The sequence below is a fragment of the Vidua macroura genome, chromosome 3 (assembly GCF_024509145.1).
Source record: "Vidua macroura isolate BioBank_ID:100142 chromosome 3, ASM2450914v1, whole genome shotgun sequence".
In the NCBI taxonomy this organism is placed as follows: Eukaryota; Metazoa; Chordata; class Aves; order Passeriformes; family Viduidae; genus Vidua; species Vidua macroura.
Window position 1 is genome coordinate 37,499,761 of NC_071573.1, and position 21,930 is coordinate 37,521,690.

General features: G+C 39.1%; 1 long non-coding RNA gene across 2 annotated transcripts in view; it reads right to left on the reverse strand.

Annotated features, from left to right (window-relative positions):
* The window catches only part of LOC128805739 (uncharacterized), a 176,407-nt gene that overhangs the window by 24,015 nt on the left and 130,462 nt on the right, over nt 1-21,930 (reverse strand). For both annotated transcript variants that reach the window (XR_008436542.1, XR_008436543.1), the window contains exon 2: nt 9,472-9,534. This is a non-coding gene — a long non-coding RNA (uncharacterized LOC128805739). The remainder of the gene's footprint in view (nt 1-9,471; nt 9,535-21,930) is intronic.

The following is a 21,930-nucleotide window of genomic DNA, read 5'->3' on the forward strand; positions in this document are numbered from 1 at the left end:
AACATAACTCAAACCGATTCTACAAACACAGGAAAATGCATAAAAAGCATCAGCAGGGTTTTGTTCAAATCTGCCCAGCTCACTACTAATAAAACCAGTATGAGAAGTAAAAAAGGAAAAGTTTAAAGCCTGTCTCTAACAACTTTCATTTTGCACAGTCACTGGTCTCCTTCCAAAGGTGAAGATTTTCAGCTCATCAAGAGCACAATGTCCAGTGACAATGTTCAACTTAACACAAGCAGGAATTACTGCACAAAGTGAGAAATCAGGGCACCGAGTTCCTCTGACAGAACTCAATCTGACCCCACTGCTCTGAAATTGCTTTAAAAGCAAAAGAGGACAAAGGAGATTATTATTTTTAAAATACTACAAGTTCATTAAATATGATCCCAGATCTGCTGATTCAACTGCAAAGGTGCTGGTGACTTCCATAGGCTGTGGACTTGGGCTCCTATCTCATAGCTAAGAGAAGTTTACCTTGCATAGTACACCACAAATTGAGAGAATTCCATGCCAAAACTTTTTCAGGATGAAATTCAAATTTAATGCTTCTGAGATGTTTCAGAAATTCTTCTCTGCTTCCTCACACTGGTCCTAACTACAAACTTTATTCTCACATACTCATTTATTGCTAAGTTCAGGGACTTGACTTTATCTTTTAAAAGAAAATTGGCTTGGTTCCTTAATTTGAAACAATTTATTTCAAACAAATTTTAATTTTAGATGCTTGATTGCGAAATGAAGGTTTTTGAGTTAAAGGGAAGAATTCTCTCCTTTGCAGCCAATAGTTTCTAGGCAATAGTTTCTAGGCCAATAGTTTCTAGGTAATTCTGAATGTTGCACCATTGGAGAGGAGCATCAGAATATTTCTAAACCTGTGGGTTCTAAAAGGGTGGGTTCTTCCCCCACCCTTTAAGGAAGATATTGGACGCATATTTTTGCTTTCCATGTGCTCTCAGTTTTCCCCTTTTTGTCCCACCTGAGACCCCGTCCAGGAGGTGGATGTGCAGATCCTGATGTGCTTGACTGGGAATAAGTAACTTCCCCTGACAGCAGAATCGGGGTTTTTTTTAAAGTAGTGAGACTGGGCTGCAATCACCTGCAAACACAAATGAAGCGATATCTCCAGCCATTACATTTATTCACAATTATTTGCAGCTGCAAAAACATACAGACAATATTTTTCATGCACAAAATGCCTTACTTGTCCCCAGAAAAAAATCAGGTCCTATCTCTTATCTATTGTTCTGGTAAAGCTTTCAGAAAGCAAGTCCTAGAACACTGAACTCATGTCTAGCAGACCATCTGCAAATCAAATTATTTCCAAAATTATCCAGTGAAGCCACATCATTTGGAAGAGACAGGTATGATTATTGCTTCTAAAGTTACCTGAGAGCTCAAAATAAAGAAACTCCCCACTCCTGAATGTACAAGCAATGGGTGCTTGTACAAACACACTACAAATTATACAGCTCCACCTCAAGTAGAAAACAACTTGCCAAACCTGGAGAAACCTCCTGAGGGAATTTTAAAGGGTATTCCTTTACAACTAACTAGCCTGTAAAAATTACTTAGTTTTGATTTAATAGCAAGTAGGTAAGAATAAAAACAATCCTGTGCTGTATCGCTAAGCAGTTCTCTAGATGTTTGGAGCCAAAACAATCAAGGGGACAGTTGTATAAATGACCTTTTCTAGTTCCAGTGGAGCTGCTTTAATTTAGGAACTGGAATTCTGGCCTAACCGCGGAAACATCAGCACAAAGCCCGGTTTCATTTTACTGAACGTGATCTTACTGGTAATTTTCTTTGTCAGAGAATGCCTTGATTTGTGTGCAGAAGATGCAAACTGATCAACTGCCCAGGTGTTAGAAGCACAGAATGTGACATCTTCGAGCACAGGTCTTGGCTTGTGCCTTCAGTCTCTTCTGGGCTATTAATTAATGCTTTGGCCTAGCAGAGAAACTGTGACAATTCAAAGTATTAAACTCCTCTTCTATATTTTACACTTCACAGCAGATAAATTCGTGTGGCTCAGGCAGTTCTGTTCAGAAACTGGGGACACCCCACAGAACACACAGATATTTTTGGTCCTCACATCCAGCTTACCTTCACCATTCTGTATCTGAGACCCTTCCCTGAGCAGCACAACCACCCCTCAAACAGCTCCTGGTCCAGCAGCACCTTTGCTGTTATCACCACACCTCCTGCATTATCCTGAGCTCTTTGCTTTATACCAGAATGTAATGATGTAAATTAAAAGCCCCCGTGGTACTAACAGTTACCATGACTCACATGCAAGACTCTGGAGTTATTCCACCTTACAAAGCAGCACTGAAGGGATTCACAATCCCAATATGCTTAGTGTTAGCAGCTGGCTTTTCCATGGCAGCTTTTTCAAGTTACCTCTCCTTGAATTGCAAGAGAGGTGTCGATAATTTCTAGCTAAATCGATACATTTTGCCTAGAAACCATTCTTCCACATGTTAGTATAAGAAAATGAAAAGCAGATCTTTTATTTTGGGCTTCTCTGTTATTCTCATAAATAAGTGGAGCCGACAGCTGACATCTCCTTCTAGTTTACTCCACATTTTCTTTAATTTATCAATGCAAAATTATTTAGCAGAGTGTCATTAATAGAATTTCTTCAAAGAGAGAAACATTATTAGATATGTTAAATTTCAACAGCATTGCTTCACAGCTGTAGCCATGGATTTTTTAGGCATTAATTGAACATCTGTGTACTTTAATTAATTTGAAAAAAATGCAATGGGGAAAAAAAAGGCAACAGTAGGTACTGTTGAATTTAAGGAACTAATTTTAGTTTTCCAAACTTCGTCAAATAATGATTCTTTTATGTACACATCAGAGCCTTAGCAGAGGTTATTTTTCATGTGGCCACACTGCACAGAGTGAGGCTGATGCCCCTACACACCTGCAGCAGTCAAAGGAGCTGCCTGAAGTATCCAAGAGAAGTGATGGCAAAAGGATAGTCTTGTCATCTCCTTGAGCACCCATAAAAAATCAAATTGTGCCAAACAAAACCTAGGCCTGCTGCACACACAATCCGGAATTGTCAGCCACATGTGATACCACACAAGACAAACTTGTAAGCACACCCACAGTAAGGACCTTTCACATCAATCCTGAGGGGGAAATAGGAGCATTTTCTGCACAAATTATATGAACTGGGTGAAGGTGAGACTTCTGAGTCTTTCCAGATCTCCTTTAACAACTACTTGTCTGAGGGATGACACTCACTGAAAAGCTTAAATAATTATAATTAACCTGTGAGGAACGTTAAAGGTCCAGAGAACCTGTAGAAAGCAGCTTATTCCATAGTCCCCTTGTCTACATGGGAGTTTTTTCCTCACAAAGATACATCACTCTTCATACTGCACTAAAGCATTATTGTTAACTACTCTATAAAACATTCCAGGCATTACTTCAAATTAGAGGGGGGAAAAAAGGTGCCTAGAAAGCACAACTTTTAAGATGGATTCAAGCATGGAATACCATAATTCCAAAGCTCTCCTGTTGAATCAGATAACCATAACTACTGGAGACTATTTTGAAACACCTTTTACAGTGTTGGGACTATTCAATATCATGTTCAAATCACTCTGAGGCTGTCTGGGTTTTTTGTTGTGCTGCTGTCCATGAGAATATAACTCCCTGGCACCTTCCCAGCACAAGATGCATTGGAATGACCCTTGGGCTGGCCTTTGGCTGGCACTGGAGTGCCAGATTCCAAGCAGGTAAGAAGTTTCCCCCCACACACTCCCAGTGTTTAGCTGCTCATAATCTGCAGCACTCACAATTTATCATCAAAGCCAGAGCCTTGCTGCCAACTTATCAAAGTGGCCACTGGATGCATCTGATCAAGTCTGAGCATCTGGCTCTTCCCTGTTCCTGACATTAGCACAGACAACAGAATCAGTGGACTATTGAATGCAATTACAGTAAGCGAGACAGACAATAAAGATTGATAGCGCCTTCTCTTTTTATCACACACAAAACTAGTGTGGGTTAAAGCTTTGCCTTGAGCTGCCTTCATTTAACAATGATTGAAAATATGCAATTGTGATGGTAAAACACTGCAGCCTGTACCACTTCATTTACTGGACACATTATCAAATTAAATGAAAAGTGAACTACCAAAAGCAACAGTTATTATATATTAATGATGAATATTTATTTAGCATTGTTCACAAATCACACCGAGAACAGAATCCTTCTTGTTATCTTCTTTGCAGGCTACAGATGAGTAGTTTAACATTTCCATGTTTACGTTAAATCTTCTGCCTGCAAATCTCAAAATTCAGACATGTCCGAATGGTTTTGTGACCATCCATGTGGTTACAAACGTGTAATTAATAAAGTGCTCCAGCAGTAAATGAATCCTAATTGCTGCAGGGATTCTTTACCTCAAATCACTGCTGGTATTCTTGAAAATACTTCACTAATCAAAGAAACTACAGAAAATTCGTATTTTGTTTCCAGCAGGCTTTTACGTGGTAGGTTGTGTGGTGTGCAACAAATGGAAAATCCAGAAGAAGCCAACATCGTGCATTTATCATGATCCATCTGTTGTATGGGATTTCAAACTGGTTACTGGTCTTTAGTTACTGCTAAAAATATGTGGTACATTGGAATTGCACTGACAAGAAAACAGAGTTTTGCAAGTAAATTATTATTTTGCTTTAAAATTTAACTCCTTGTTTTTCAGGAGTCGTGCTAACAACAACATTCCTGCCTCAAATTAGAGCCAAACCATGTGCCAGTGGGTGCCAATAATCTATGGAATGACAGAGCTGATCACTTCATGGGTATGGCCTTGTTTGTATTGATTTTTAGTAGTAGATAAACCAAGAAAATGTCTTTATAAGGATGTCATGTGTAAGCATTGATGCCACATAGAAATTAAGAAAAAATGGTCTTTTCTACAACCTCAAAATTGAACAAAAAATAACTACACTGTCAGTACTGTTAAAAAAACAAACCCAAACCCCATATATCTCTGGACAATTTTAGATCAACTGCAATAAAGCAGCAGTTGGACAACTGCTGGGTTTGGGGTTCCATATCCTACAAATGCAAAACATCTGGTCCTTGTCAGGCACTGAAATCCATGCTGGCAGATTTTGGTGATGCTTGCTCTAGAGAAGATCTTGATGCAGGCACTAATGTCTGTGCAAGTGGCACAGTGAGATATATGAGCCTAAATGACCAAACTGAAGTTTAAATAAAAACAGACATTGGCTTTTTTGCCCTATGGGCAGCCCTGGGTAGGAAAATATAGCCAATCCTAAACATTCATTAATCCCTGAGATGTATTCTCCCAGTTTTCCTTCTTTTGTCAAGCAAACCGATTACATTCCATGAATTTGATTTTTACAAATTGTTGCTGTAAAGGCACTGTGGACTGAACAATACAAAAGAAGAAAACTGAGGAAAGAAGTTTGTTTTTTTCTGGCCATATGCTGGCATATAAACAATAAAAGTGACAAAGACACAAATATGCCACAATGGAAAACTATGTGCAGATCCCACGCAGTAAATTGAAAAAGCAACATGCTGCATGGTTCTGTTTAACAATAGTGCAAAAATAACTGTAGGAAACTCTGGCTAAGGCGACCCACAAACAGTTTTGGAAGGGAAGCATCAATTGACAAACTACAAGTAGAACAAACGAATTATCTTAAGCCTACTGAAAACAGGAAACCAAGGACACTTCTATTTTCAAATGACATTTATTATCACTCCACCCCTCCCCTTTTTAAGCAGAAAACAAAGCTAAATTTAACCAAAATTTTTTCACGAAACACAATCATTTTATTATGTTCCCATTTGCTGGAATTATCAAGAGAAACTGTAAGTAGAGATTTTTTTTTCACATCTAAGCCATTTTTTCCATTTGAATCCCCATAAAAAGAAACAATGATCTGTTGAACAAAGCAAGAGAACTACTGAAACTTGGTTTGCCATGATCACTTTTTGTTCTGTCACACCACCTCATGCCCCTCATTGTGCAAAGGACAGCAGTGAATGCTCTGGTGTGTCCCACTGCTGCTGCCAACAGAGAGAAATGGCATCAAATGAGCCCTGTCCATGTTTTTCTCACAGAGGTATCCCCATCCCATATCCAGGCACTGGTAATTATGCAACTCATAAAACATAATGACTTTGAGATGTTGTTCTGCTCTGCAAACAGGTTTAGAAATGCCAAAGTCACTGCAGGGAGAAGAGGAATAGACCGCAGGCTGAACCTCATGTCCTCAGGAAGCTGGGTAGGGTGTGAGGGGCACTCAGGAACAGAGCAGCTGAATGCCTTCAGAGGAGGCTACAGCATTCCCCTGGAATTTTATTTTGGAAAATAAAACTGAACTGACAGTCACAGGAAAAAAAAAAAAAAAAAAAAAACAAAAAACACCAAAAACCACAAAAGTTAAAAATTCTGACCTTGATCTGCCTTAAGTCTGGGAGAAACTGGATGAGCTCTGCTCATCTATTAAGGAAAGGCACAGTCCTCACATCTCAGGGAGAATCATTTTTAGGGATAATCAATTGCATCGCAGTCACAAGAGTCAACAAGTGTAGGTATAGATAAAGGGAACAGAGATTCTGATTTTCACAAAAGCTGTACTTTGCATTTTCATATTCCTCCAATGTATTTCAGTCAAGATATTGTCCAGCTGCCTCATATTTCAACAGGACAGGAATAATCAAGTCAGACATGTAGCAGAGTCACTGGAATGGAGAGATTCTGTTGTCTAAGGTCTTCTCTGAAGAGCAATCAAACTTATTTTTTTCTCTCTCATTTTGCCATTGCTATTGTGACAAATAAAAACTAAGAACCAACCACCAAACCCAAGAGTGCCGTCTCACTCAGTTTTCTCCAATGCTGCCAGGAGAAGCACAATTCCCAAGGCACCCTTCTGCACTGAAGGGTTCCCATGAACCTAGTGTGCTCTCCTTTCTCCAGGAAAGGCAGGTGCATTATTGCCAAAACCCAGGAGTGTGGAATGGCAGTGCCACCACGCATGTCCACAACAGCAAGATACTGATGAATTTGAGTACCCTCTACATAAGAGAATTTGCTCACTCATTTTAAAATATTGCCATGTGACAATGGAATAGGTCACACAGCCAAAATACTATATGAAAAACAGAATAAGAAAATATTCCAGTGTATATTCCAGACCACTTTAGATCCTAAACCTACTGATCCAAGCACAATGCTCTGAACTCTGACGCAAAGCTTTGCTGTGGCATCAGACAAGAAACCCAACACCTTGTCTGCATCTGCCTAAACAATGCTGTAATTTATTCATTGCTTAAAAAATACCACAGGTAATAATCCTTTATCCACAAATATCACAAGTTTGGGGAAAGAGCTTGTTTCAGCCACTTTGTTGGAGGCATGAAATAGGCAATATCATGCAAGATGAGAAATCTGAAAGGAGTATTTAGTGCGGAATGGAAAAACTGCTGTTGTCTAACATAAAAAGGTCCAACGTAGTCATGCTTTAATATTTCCCAAAAGCAAAATCATGTTATTCTGAGAACACCTTCATCATCATCCCCTCCCAGTCAAAAGCTAATTTCATTTTTTGTGATGTCACAAGAAAAGACACAGCCTCAGTATGGAATATGCAAAATATAAACTTGGTAAATTCTGAAAGACATTCCTCTCATCATCTACCTGATTTTAAAACAGTTTCTTTAAAAATGCTTAGCTAAGCCTTTGCTCACACTTTTAAAAACTCAAGTCTGAAATGAACACAGAGAAGGTTTGGGTCATCCTGCCTGTCCACCTCTGAGACCATAAAGGATACTTCTTCACAGTGCGACCAAAAAGGACAATTGCTCATAGAGATAAGAATTTCGCAGGTATTTAGAGGGTGACTGTATTGCAACAAAATCCAGTGCAGGACATCTGTTCGCTGAACCTCACACCTCATCAAGGTAGCTTTTAATTTGCTTGTTTCTGCCCCTCCTGCAACATTCTAAGTTGGAGTCACATTTTGTAAGCACCATAGAGCATCTTCAAAAGTTAATTACAGCTGTGCTGGGCCTCTTCAGCAGAGGTAAAAAGGGAAATGTTCTGTTTCATGGTGGTTTTGAACCAAATCTTGTCCTTAGGGAGTGTCCAGAGCAGAGAGATGCAAAAGTCTTTCTCAATGCATTTCAATGAGGCAGGCAGGTTTTGTAGGCAACCTCCAAAGCCAATTGGGAGGAGGTCAGAATTTTCTTTTGGAGATCCCTGTCTCCCTTTATTGACTGCAGAGGAAACCCAGCACAACTCATCTCCTATTTAGACACCTTGAACAACGACCTAAAGCCAAGAAGATGGGTCAGGATCCTGTAGGAAAAGCCACAAAACAGGAGCAGGTCTCTAGCAGCCCTCCCACACGAGCTGGAGCTCAGTGCACGACCACCGAGCTGCCTACGTTTCAATTCCATGTGTGTGAGAAAGGATAACATCCCTGCCCCAACTCACAAGGGCACAATAAACACATTAATGATTATTATGGCCCCTGAAAATACGGTAATGAAGGTTTTAAGTATGAGCACCACCATTAGAAATGTTTCTATGCATTGAGTTCCACTTACCAGCTCTCTCTGTTGTGCAGAACTTCCTTGGGCAGGGATTCTGTGGCAGAACCTGGAGTGACCCTTGGCCTGTGCCCACCAGAGGATTTGGAGCATTTGTGAGCAAGGGCTGGGCTGGTGCCCCTCCAGGGGCACAGATGTGACTGCTTGGCAGGACATCCACGGAGGATGGTGGCAGATGCTCCTGGTTTATTTCTTTAATTACATTTCACATGTTCTGTGATTTCTCAGAGTCTCCTCAACTGCTAAATTCCATTACCACCTCCATTGCCCAACCAGGCCCCTTGGCACAGCAAATACAACTTCCAAAGGAAACCCAAGGGACACCAACCCCAGAGTGCAAAAGTCTTTGGTGATGACCCTGAAACGTCCCCTGCTCAGCTGCAGCAGATCAGCATAAGCAGGAAGGCAGAGCCTGCTCTTCAGCCCCAGGAAACAATTCCTTAAAAGCCTTACAAGGTGACATTTTCCACCTCTTTCCCGGCACCACTTCACATAAGGGAGGATGCTGTACCCCATGGCACCACTTTTCCTCATCAAGCATTTAACAGCAAAAACACTGTCATTTAAATTCTTGAAAAATAATAATTTTAGTTAACTCTGAGATAGAGCAGGGACATAGAACAGGTCTCCCTTCTCAAGGGTCCCTTCTCTGATTTGAGCTTGAAGGTGAAATCAGTGAAGCTGTAGAGTGCACGGATGGGAAGCTTAGAAAAAGAAGGAAAATGGCAACTATTGGACTAGTCCTTACTCATGACTAAAAAATCAGGCACAAAAAATTGGTGAAAAATAACAGGTTTACAGCTAAAAGCAAAGAGGAAATCTTGACTGGGGGCAAAACAATAACGTCAACATTACCTTAGAAATGCCTCAGCTCAGTCCTTCAGTCCCAAGATCTCTTCAAAGCAGCTGGTTCAGGCTCTGGAAATTACAATAATAAAAAATATAATTAAGACAGAAATTATTATTATAATCATTCTGGAAGATCTTATTAAAAGAGGTAATAAAAGATGCTTTTCTCCTTCCTGCAGCCCTACACCTGCCCAAGAAAAGGGGAGAGAGCTGCAGAATGGACACCTGGACATTTGGAGAGCCCTGAACACAGCAGCAGAGGGGCACGGTTGGCTCACCAAGAGATAATTTCTTCTTCCCTCTCCTCCCTAAATGTGATAAAATATAAATTATTTAAAAATTAGAGGTATTTAGAGTAACAGCCCTCCAAATGCACAGTATTTATTCCATCTTTCATTGCCCACAGTTTATGGCATTGTCTGGTTTTGGGTGTGCTTTGCTATTTTTTTCCCCTCCTCAGTTTACGCAGTATAAGGCTCACACTGATCTCATCAATAAGAAATGAATTTTGGTAACTTTCAAAAGCACTATATTATTTTTCCTTTTATTTGTAGTGAGTTTTTCTTCTCTCAGTGGTATTACTGCAATAAGTCAGTCATTATTTCTTTATGTTTTCCCTCCTTTCTTTAGTATTTCATTTCCCTTTACAGCACATCTCGTGATCACAAAGAAAACAGAGACACTTATTTCTTTTAACAGTTGAAATTGCTGCAAGTGATTTAACTGTCATTTAATCTGATTCCTCTCTTCTGTCTGTGGAGAAATATGTTTAATGTACTGGAAATTATGTTAATAAGAAAAAGCATTATCTCATTTAATGAAATAAATATACAAATATTTCAAAATAAAATAAAGAGGCAATCTTCACTGAGGAAAAAATGTCTCTTATGGTTTGCATAAAATAAACAAATGAGAAAAATTAATGAATACATTGAAATATACTGACAAAAATTATGCCTAAACTCAAAAGGGAAAAAAAAGAGAAGGTGGCTGAATTGCATCTCACCTAATCAGATGCTTTTTGAGACAACACAGAAGGAAGCTCACAGGATCACAGTACAAATTATTTTTTTAAATGTTGTTTTTACCCTAGGCTAAACTTTTCTCCCCTCCTTTTAAAATTCCTCTGTTTTCCTGCCTTTTTTGGTTGTTGCTTTATTTTCTTCAATTGGCATCAAAATAATATTTATTGTTTAGTGACTGCAATTGCTTCATCCTTTAATTATCTTTGATCCTGTGCCACAAAACATTTAATTTATGGCAAAGAACTTTGAGCCCTTCTGATTTAGTTAATTGTAACAATCAATAACTCTGTTTCTAAGCTTTTCTATTCTGAAGGATGTAACTAGCATGCACTAAGGTTAAACAAATATTGTTAGTGGGGAGAGAAAAACTTGTAGCAATTATGTAATAAAAGCATGACCACTGCAACAGAAACACATAATTAGAGATTTAATTACAGACATCAAAACAAACTAAAGACGTCAATTAAAAAAAATCTCCTGTGACAAACTGATTTCATTTCTCTGTTCTGCAATTCAAGATCTTCATGTATTTCATTCTGTTTTCTTGTTTTCCAGAAATGAAGATCTCAAAACCCAAAGAAGAGACTTGGTGCCATCCGTTTGGGTGTGACTGTGGTAGGAATTCGATGAAATCCTGGGATTACTTTCTCACTGGCAGAATCAGTGCCTTCACTGCATCCCACAGTGGATTTTTTTAACTCCCCTTTCAAAGGGCCCAGCAGTGCTGAGTGTGCTGTGGTGCCAAGTCCTTTGGGGAGCTGCAGTTACTTGTGTCACAAACCTTCTCAAGGCATTTTCTAAGTGCACCCGTTCCTGTCTCTGCTTCCCCACTCTTCACAACGTGCTGTGGATCATAACAGCTCTGGCTCAGCCACTTCTGCTACCCAGAATAACCAGCCAGAGTGTGATGTGGAGAGATCTCAAGTGGCTTTCTCACTTGAAATCCAGAGTTTTACTTTCCTACAGTTTTTCTTTCAGTTTATGGGCTTGTGAGTTTGAATTTATGCAGTGAATTATTTGGGTCAGTATTAAACAGGTCACCTTTTCATTTTTAAAAAGTACCTAAAAATCCTTACAGTGAAATTCTAAACCCACAGAAGTCAGGAACAAAACTCCCAGCAGCTTCAGTGGGGATTTCAACCTGTGCTTCCTGAAACACGCAAGGGGCACACCACAAATCCAGATTCACCACTTCTGACAGAAATCTTCCATCTTGAGGGCCTGCACCTGATTCATCTGGACTGGAGGCTTAAGCTGCTTTTAACCATTTCATGAGATAGAAAACAAATCCTAGAAAATGGTTGCTCTGAAGTGTAGCTTATCGTTCATGTAAAACAATAATCCATTTCAATAAATTTAGAATCACTATATTCTATACACATATATAAAGAATCCAGACTCTGTACAAACACCAGAATTTGTTTTTAATTATGTACTTACTTTTTCTGCTAAATTTCAATTCTACAGAAAACATTCCCTACAGTTTTTGTGATCAGGGTTTACAGAAATATTCAGGAGAGGATAACCCATCATAGCACAGCTTTATATTTCTAATTCGAGGTTTACCAGCATTTAAAAGCAAAAAGCTAAACCCCATTGTAGTTCTTTTATAACTAGAGTGAGGAATGGTCAGCAGTACAAATTACTTAGGAAATTATTCTCCTGCTGGGAAAAAAATATGGCACTATTAATATGCAGAAATGGCTCCAAAGTGCTCTGGGTGGGACCCACAAATGTCCAACCTCCAAAGCCTTCTGGGTTAGACCCAAAAATGTGGCTCCAGGTTATATACCCATACTGCAAAGTCGAAAAATTATAATAATCTGATATATTCCTCTAGCAACAATACTTAAGGGAGCTGGATCAAACGAGTGGAAGCATTGACATTTTTTATTTCAGTGTCTTTTGAGCGATCAAAAGACTATTGACATGAACAAACCATCCTGTCAAGTTACAAAGAAAGAACTCTAAAATCTCTTTTAAAAAAGGTGTCTGTTTTTAAACTTGCACCTAAAAAAAAAATCTGTAAGCTCTGCCTGATACAAACCTGAATGTTTTCCCATTCAAGATCTTGAAAGACAGACATCCTTTTTTCAAAGGATACTTGTACAGCAAAAGCTTAATATTTTTAAGCAAAATCAAGTAAATCAAAGTTCCTAAAAGCAACACCTTCTTTTGTCTTCTTTTTTTCTAACACCTTTGTCACTTTTCCTATTTCTTATCCTATTCTTGATAGTAAAAAACAATGGAAGGAGACAGCAAAGCTAATTAAGGTGGTATTCAGCAATACATTTGACTCCAAGGAATTTTTTTTTCACTGAACACACTCAGTATCCTGAATTTCAGCCGTCTTGCACATTTAACTTTTCTTGTTTCAAAGCTAAATCTGGATGAAATCAAACCCAGGACTTGTTCCTTACATGTGCAGAGGAGAACTACAAATAGAGCCCTTTTCTACCCTGTGCTGTGAATAAAAATAAAATCCCTTCTCTGTGGGCACATCTTCCACCATATTTTGGGGTCCATAAACTTGTCAAGTAAAAGGATGGCATAGACAGATCCACACAAGCACAGCTCCATCTCGGCTCATCTTCCAGCCCATCACAGGGTCTAGAAGACATGGATGCCATGAGTAATATCTATGTGGCATCTGCAGAGAAATGAGCTCCTGCTCCTCTGCAATCCCGAGGGAGCACTTCCTACTGCACAGCCTCTGCAGAAATTCACTGATCACACTGAACTCTATGGCCAGGGCCACACAGATTCAATGCCTGTTGCTGGAGGCAAAGGGGAAGCTGCTGGTGCATCTTCCAGACCTTTTGACTGCCATGGATTGAAGACATTCCTGCAACACCTCTGCAGCATCACTGTGGAGGCTGGAAGCTGAAAGGAAAAGCTAACAGTGTCTTATGTACTTCTGAAGTTCCTCCTGCCTCTTTGATGTCGTTCCTTTAGACTATTATCAGTCTTTTAAACATATTTGAATTTATTTGATTTTTGCATTTTCTCCCTCTGTTCCTTTAATGGAAGGAATTAATTTATAAACCTTTGAAGAGCTCTCTGCTTCCCCACAATGCAATTGGCTGTTTTTGCCTCAAAATGGGAGTCAGACTTCACCAGTATGAACCTCAGGATGTGCACAAATACTGAATCTAGAAAAATCAAGTAGGTGCTTGAAGCCACAAAATGGAAATGCATCTCTTGGAGCAGAAATGCAGAATTTCAATGCCAAACAATGAATAGATGCACATCTTCATCAACCCTTTTATTTGGTTTTGTGTCTGTATTTCTTGAAGCACATATTTTTGCAAATTACATTGTATCACTTCCACCTACTCCACAGGAACACATCATTAATGCAGCAATACTGAAACACTGAAAATACATTGGAAATATCTGAACTACAGAGAATTTAGAAACAGAAGGAAGAGTAAACATATGTGGTGCCTTAGTTTTGCAGACCTGTTTGGCTTTGTTATGCAGACTGCAAATCTTGCTCCATTTGATTTACATCAAAGACAGCATTTTTAACCAACTCCACAGAACTAAAGTAGGAAATTGTGCCAAGTACTTTATTTTTAAATTCCTACCCTTGTTTGTCAACAGTGACAATTGATAGCAGACGTCTCAAAACCTCCATAATCCTTGATACTGATTTGAAAAGATCTTGATACCTGACTATCAAACTTCTACAAAAAGCATTCTCAAAGATTTGAGAGTGAAAGCAAATGCAAGACACAGCCTTCAACCAGTTGAGACCATTGACAAAACTATGGCCTCTATGAGCAAGCTATTTGTTATATGCTGCAGAATTCCACATTGATTTATTAAATTGTGACAACTTCAGCACAAGCCATGGTACACCTCTATAAATATATAAATGAATAAATATTGGGGGGTTCCCCTTAAACTGAGGCTTTGTGCTTTCTTGTTCTCCATGGAAGCTGCTTGTGGTCACATTGAAATTACTGGGGACTTCACACTTCATCCTTCAAACTTCTGGGTTTGTCTTGCAGCAGTTACAAGGGCAGCCAGCATGTCTGTGTGATTCAGCACTGACAAGTGAAGTTGTAGACACCTCATCATTCCCCAAGAATGTCCCCCATAAGTGAAACCAGAAGAAACTCTCCACAGCCTATTCAGCCCCAAACCCACCAGCACATGAGCAAGACAGATGCTCTCAACATGCGTAACAACAGCGTTCCTGGTTCCTGTTCTGCCAAATGAGCCTTTGTCCTTCCTTATCATTCCAACAAGTCAACCTGGGAAACCATCTGCAAAGCTGAGAACAAGCAGAGTTTTTTTTTGTGAAATATGTTAAAAATCACTTCCTCGCAGCTTTAGAAGGAACCAGACATATTTATCACAGTGCTTTCCAGGTAGCCCTTTTTAGGGATCTACACTTGTGCAGGAGACTTTTCAGGTCACAAAAACAGCCGTAACATCTAAATTTAGGGAAGTTGTCAGACATGGAAGTCTGGAGACTTGTAAACGTCCCTGTTTCCGGGTTTGCATGAAACTCAGCGTCCCCTGCTTCTCATCCTCATGGAAATAACAAGCAGATACAGTTCTTTGTGCTGTCTCCAGCACATCTACACCTGAACATTCCTTGCTGCAACCCGATGAAAAGGCGCTAACAAATACAACTAAATGTTTTCAGACTCCAAGCACTGTTCAGCACCAGTCCCAACCAAGTAGTACAGAAAGGTTAAGGAAGATTTTTGCCCTTAGCATTTTTTTTGCCTTTTTTTTAGCTGACTTTCACAGGATACACAGTCCATTGTTGGCTGATAAAATTAGAACCTCAGAGATAGCCTAACAAGAATGCAATTTATCACTGTAGTATTCCAGTATATAGAATTTCTATTCCTTAAATAAACATATTTCTTTAAAGTGCCAACACACCAAGAAATCTGATCTCCCAGACAATATTCCAGGCTTGATGTATTTTCATTGCTCCCCAGTAATGAAGTTTTAACTCTTGATATATTCCTGCTATTTAACTGCCATTTCAACAAAACTAAAATGATCCATTTCCGAAGTTGGTTCAAGCAGAGTCCTGACATTGTGCAAAAGAATGTGCCCAGGTGCTCTCCCTGGAAGCTCCCACCATAATGCTTCACCGACAGGGGAAAGGAGCTGGAAGAATAAAGAACATATTTAAATGCATAACACAGTCAAGGCCATAAATTCATTCTGCACCAGTTGCACATGTAAATAAGGGGCAGTGAGTAACTTTTTTTTCTGTATTTGCAGTTTGTGGATGAGTGCTGGTCCTCTGTAAAGCTCCCATGTGGTGGGAATGGCACTGCTCTGTCACACTGCAGCAAGTCCCTCTCCAAGCCACTCCAGATTTAGCCATGATAACTTCTATTCAAAGTTACCACTGCAGAAAGAGATTTGAATAAACAACTTCTATCACATTTATACTTGTCATTTGGGATTAGCTAATCCCACATCAACTCAGTACATAATATATAATTGCATATCAACAATATCAGCCTGGAAATGTGTCTCACTTCTTCCAGCAGTTTCCCAAGTTAAGCATTTCTGTCCTGTTAATGAACCCTTTGTTCCATTGAATATGATTCTGCCAGGAATTTAATGCATGTAAATGTAATGACATAAGAGCATTACATAACCACTCTCCTACAGGAGTTGATACAGTACAGAATATAATGAAACCAGACTATAAATGATGCATATACCTGCAAGGGAAAAGGAGCCTTTTTTCATTTAGTGAATCCCTATAAATAACAACGTGGCGAGAAATGGTTTCAAGTGCTTCAAAATGTTTGGGGAAAGGGATCAATCGATGTGCTGCTGAATTGTTAAATAGAAAGGAAAAAGGCAGCTAAAAGATTAGAAGGTACTTCTGACTTTCTAAGAATTTTAAAGCAAAAAGCTGTAACAAAAATCTAGAAAAATATATACATTCACCCATCCCATCCTACATTAGAGAATGTTCTCACTACTTCTTCCCTCACATTTTGGAATCAAAGGCACCTGCACCAGGAATTGGAACATCCAGGACCAGATTCTGAAGCTGTTCCCCTGAGAACACTTCCCTTGACATCAGCTGTTTCAGTGGACTCACACCAGGTACATATTACCTTCTACAAAGGAGGAAACAAATAACTCTTGAGGCTTTTTAATGCTCCAAATACAGGAAATTCAGCAATCTTTATAGAATAACATCTGAAATAGATATAATAGAATATAACTATATATAAAAAATATATAAATATATATAAATATATATTTATAGAATAGATCTTTATAGAATAACATCTGAATGAAATTCTTCCCTCTTTGTCCTTCTCCCTCCCTCCCTTTCACTGCACAGGTACCTTGAAAAGAGCAAGGAAAGGTAAAGCTGCACCCAGCCATGAGCTGCAGCAACAGCTTGGGAAACAACAACTGTCCCCCAAACAAAGAGCCCATTTGTTTGCATTTAGAGAACTGAAAAGAACAACTGTTGACTTACATAAGTCCTGACTTTACCTAAGATGAGGCTGTAATTCCAAGTGCACTTCCTCAAACATTTTGTGCCCAGGTTATTTATGTTATCCTGAGTAAGAAGTGCTCCTCTTGTTGCATGTATAAATAAAATAGTGTATAAGCAGACGCTGAAGTGTCTCTATTTTGCATACAACTGCCTCTCTATTTTCCCCCCATCGAATTTGTGTTTGACAGAAGGAATTTCACCTCTGCCCACTCCTTCTCAGGTTGGTATCAGTGAACTCAAGGCAAGGAATCCACAACTGCTGACTTAAATTGAATTATATTACAGAAATTCTTTCTGAATTTTAAATTACTTATAATTTTTCTGCAGGATGATGCAAAACATATTTATGAGTATCAGCAAAAAAAATTATATTAAAGACGCTTCACATTTTCTTTTTTTATTTAGCCAGAATTTAAGCCCAACATTTGAAATCTTTGAATATGACAAGCCAAAACTCTGGAAATAAGTTTTGCAGAAAAAGTCTGGCTGTATCACAAATTAAACCAAACTAGAGCAACATTAAGGTGTCATTTAAGAATTTCAAAGTGACAGAGCTCAGACTGCAGACTCTTACTTTGTGAGAAAGGTGTGTAAGTACAATCATTACTCTTTTTTTTCTCCAAAACTATTTGAGAAAAGAAGCAAATAATGTCCTAACGAAGTTCTGTTTGGAATACAGAGACAGCACAAACTAATTTGTCATACAAACTGATAAACTTTGCACAGAATTTGAAAAGGAAGGAAAGGAGACAAGTCACCAAACTCTTGGGATCCACGTATAAATTGGACTTTTTTCATGCATATTTCATTGCCATGTAATTCTTCCTTCAGTTCAGACTTCGTAATGTACTGCTAAAAAGTGCAGTATAGATTTTCAGACCCACAGCACTGTACATGTCAATTTTAGAAGCATTTGTATGCAGGTACCCACCTGCACGTTTTAGGAGCTGCTCACAGGTCCTCTCATTGGCACATTTTAGGCACTGGGAACGATTCCTGCGGGTCCATTCACACAACAGATTGAGGTTTTTTCAGAGGAACTCTTTCCAAATTACACACAAGTAAGACACCATTTCATCAGTCCCCAGGATAGATTCCATTTGGGCCACAGGTATTACAGCTCTTTGAGGTAATGAATACCAAATCAAACCCCATTTGCACCACGGGCTGAGGTCATGCAGCTCTGATCCTGATAAAATGTATAATGTCTGGTGTAAGTAATTATTTTGTTGATTTTATACCTTAGCCCATTTTGCTTGTATATACAGTGTTAAAAGCTAATATATTATTCAATAGCTATAAAGGGCCTTTTTTCTGGTCTTTTCAGTGGTGTTATTGTCTTTCACATCCTGTCAGAGCATTAAGATGTCACAGAACTTTGCGACAATTTACTGCTCACACCAACGTGCACTTCACTAATATCATCTGGATGAGAAAGTGTGCTGGCAATACTTTATTAAAATACAGGCTTTAAGAGCCTTTCCAAAATGTGGCTAAAACACCAACTGCAATCAGGGGAGGGTCAGAATGACGGGGTACAAAATGGTTTGGTACAAAATTTCCAGGTATATTATTTTGGAAGTAAGAAGCAGTCAGTAACATATCATAATAAAAATAAAGATTTTATATGTTTACTGTCTAGCCCAAATGAATCATGTAAAAAACAAAATAAAAATCACTTTTTATAGGTGGGTTTGGGTGTTCTTAATATAGGGAGAAAACCAGGGGTGCAGCAGCACAGCTTGGGAGGGTTGTGATTGGCAATCCTTGTTTCTTCTCCAACAAAAATAGCAACACCCTAACGCTAGGCCTCCCTTTCAGAAAATGACAAGAATATTCTCTACCTTGTGGAATGTTTGCATCAATCATGTACCTGTGGCTCTCACAGTGAGCTGGACTATTACAAGATGGATGATAAGCTCAAACACAATACTTGACCTAAATACATTATGTAGCAGCGGATGCCTGTTAAGTAGGTCAGCACGGGCTCTTAAAAGTTATGCAAAACTTCTTGCTGCCACACAGGCGGCATGTCATGAGTCGAGAGGGATGAGAATCAATTTTATAGGCTGCAGGAAATCTCTTCTCATCATATGAAAATTGGTTTCGCCATACTTAAAATGTCTTAAATACTGGGATATGCTGCTTGTCACATGTCCTTAGGTCTCTGAGTGAAATACAAGTGAGGTGGGCAGCCCGTGAGAAGCCGGAGGATAATCCAGAGGTTCACATACATTCCTCTTTGAAAGTAATTGTTCAAATAAATATTTTCCATTCTTGCAGTCAAACAAATTGTGATTTATGGGATGCATCAGACAAGCCTGTCAAGCCAAGGAAGTCTGTATTTAGTAGTGATTAATCAGAGATAGCTATATTAGCCTGCCTGGATCTTGGAAGCTCTTCAGCAGCATGGCGGAGAGAGGATGAGTGTCTGGAGACTTGCCTGAGGTGGTCCCCACATGTGAGGAGTTTGGCCACCCAGCAGGACACAGATTGCACCTGACAAAAAGAGCTGGGAACTGCTTCCCCATCCCTTTCTACACACTTTGAGCACTAGGGACTGGACAGGCTTTGGAAAAGTTAAGAACAAAAGGATCCTTTATGACTGCAAAGCCACTGAAGTCCACTCTGCATTGAGCCATCAGCCACCTGGATGTTCATGCACGACTGAGCCTCTAAAGGAGGCAAGTCCAGCCTGATTCAAGTGGCTCGTTATGTGACTTGAAACTTTTGCAATCTCTAAACTGAGCTGAATGTCTGGCTTTTACCAACTGGGTACCTCTTACAGCAATAACTGAGCAAACCATTAATGCCTCAAAAGAGAACACACTGGGCCAACCCTTCAAATGTGTAAGAAAAGCCCAAAGCCAGAGGATTTTCATGGTTCAAAGCCTTGCCCTGTCACACTGTCAGTCACTTCCCCTGTGCACGGGAGCAGGCATATCCATGACGGTGTGGTGGCACTGCTGAGTGCTACGTGGAACCTCCTTCCTACAAAGAAGCCTCTTGTAGATAAGTACACATTAGGAGTGAGGACTTGCACATCACTTACTCTTTGCATTTCCTCTGCCCACACTTAGCGACTTACTGACAAATGTCAATAAAAAAACCCCAGGCTATTCACCAGTTACAAGAATGTACCAAGGCAAAAAAACAGTGATAAAAGCAAGATTTTTTTTTTTGAGGGGAGAGAGGAAATAGGTGTAGAAGTGTCTCTTGGAAAAGCAAGTGTCATGAAGGCTTCCCACCAGCCTCACAGTAATGTGGCTCATGTATGCAAGTTGCATATTTTAGTTAGCATTTAACTCAGAAGCTTTTCCTTTGAGACAAGTGATTATTTTCTTTTCCTGTCTGACCTAGTGAATACTGCAGTGCTCCACGATACTGTATTTGTGCCCTGCAGGCAGCAATGTCCCACCAACTTTCCACCAAATGCTCATAACACAAGGCAGAATGACACCAAAAAAATGAAGAGCATTATTTTGCATAGTGCAAATACATGCTATTGTGTTTCTTCTTTTATTGTTTTGTTATTTCATCATTATTCACCACAGTTCTTGCCTTCATTTGCAGAGTTTGGGTTTTAATGTAATGGCCATTCAATAAAAATGTTGTTTTTAAGGGTTTGCTTATCATCCCATTTTCTCTTCAACCCTTCAGCAACCATATGGCAAGCAATCAGGTCTGCAATCACTAGGTCCATATTATGTAGAGCATGATTTCAGCATTATGCTATTACCCATCTGTTTCTGTAGAAAAAGACATGAACCCTTGTATAAGAGGTCAGTGGTTTCATTGCACACTGTATTCCAGAAATCCATCTCTGTTCACTTGAGATCACTTTCATGATTTACTGTAGTCTTTTAGGCAAAGCTCTTTTTTTTTTTTTCCCTTTTTTTTTTTTTAAATGCAGACAGTCAGCACAATTTGTCTGTCTGTTGTTTAAAAATATTTGTAACTGCCATTGGATGCATTTATGCTCTCTTAGTTAAAGATGCTCTCCTGAGATCATGCCATTTTCTTAAATAAGAGACAAAAAAAAAAGTGGAAGGTTCACCTATTTCCATTTGTTTAACAGATTACTCTGGGAATAATGAGGTTTGCTGTTCAGTTAAGAGCTAGAAGGAATTCTCTTTTGCATTGTTTCTTTGGTTTCAGCAATAGGCAAGGAGGTATTTGACTTTCTATAGCAGAGGAATGCACCATAAAAGTACAGACATAATGGAAATGTCAGTTTTTAATTTGACCTAATCCCCGGATTCTGCCCACAATAAAGACAAATCAAGTGACTTCAAATGCAGCCTATCAAGCTAAGGAATGAAAAAAAATAAAAAAAGAAAAAAGAAAAATTGTTTCATGCCAAGGAACTTCACTGCAGGCCACTCTGTTAACCACAGCACGTAACCGGACACTTCGGTTCCCTGCCACCCTATTGCCAAAAAGTCTCTGCCATGATAAAGAAATACAAAAAACATGTCCAAAAATAAATTCAGCATTCCTTAAGTGTCACACTATTCACTGCTTGTACAACATATTTAGCAGGATAGCTATGCTTGACTAGAGAAACACAATGGAATTCTCTTTAACAACCTCTTTTAAGTAAACCACAAGCTTGACCTAAAACAAAAATAAATAAAAATTTCTACATGCAATCCATTCAACCGCACAAAAGTGGTCTTTTTATCCAAATTATTTTGTAACAGCAGATTTGTCAGACACTTCCCAGACTCAGAGCTCATAGGAAAAAAAACAAATTAAACAAAAAAGTTCAAATTCAAATAATTTGAAAACACAAACAGAATTAAGACACAGGGTATGGTGCCCAGAAAGAAGGCAATAACAGAGGCTAGGGATGGGAAGGAGGGCTCAAAGGCAAAGGTGCTACAGGGATGTTAAATCCCCAGAGCAGCTTGAGAGAGGAAAGAATGGATG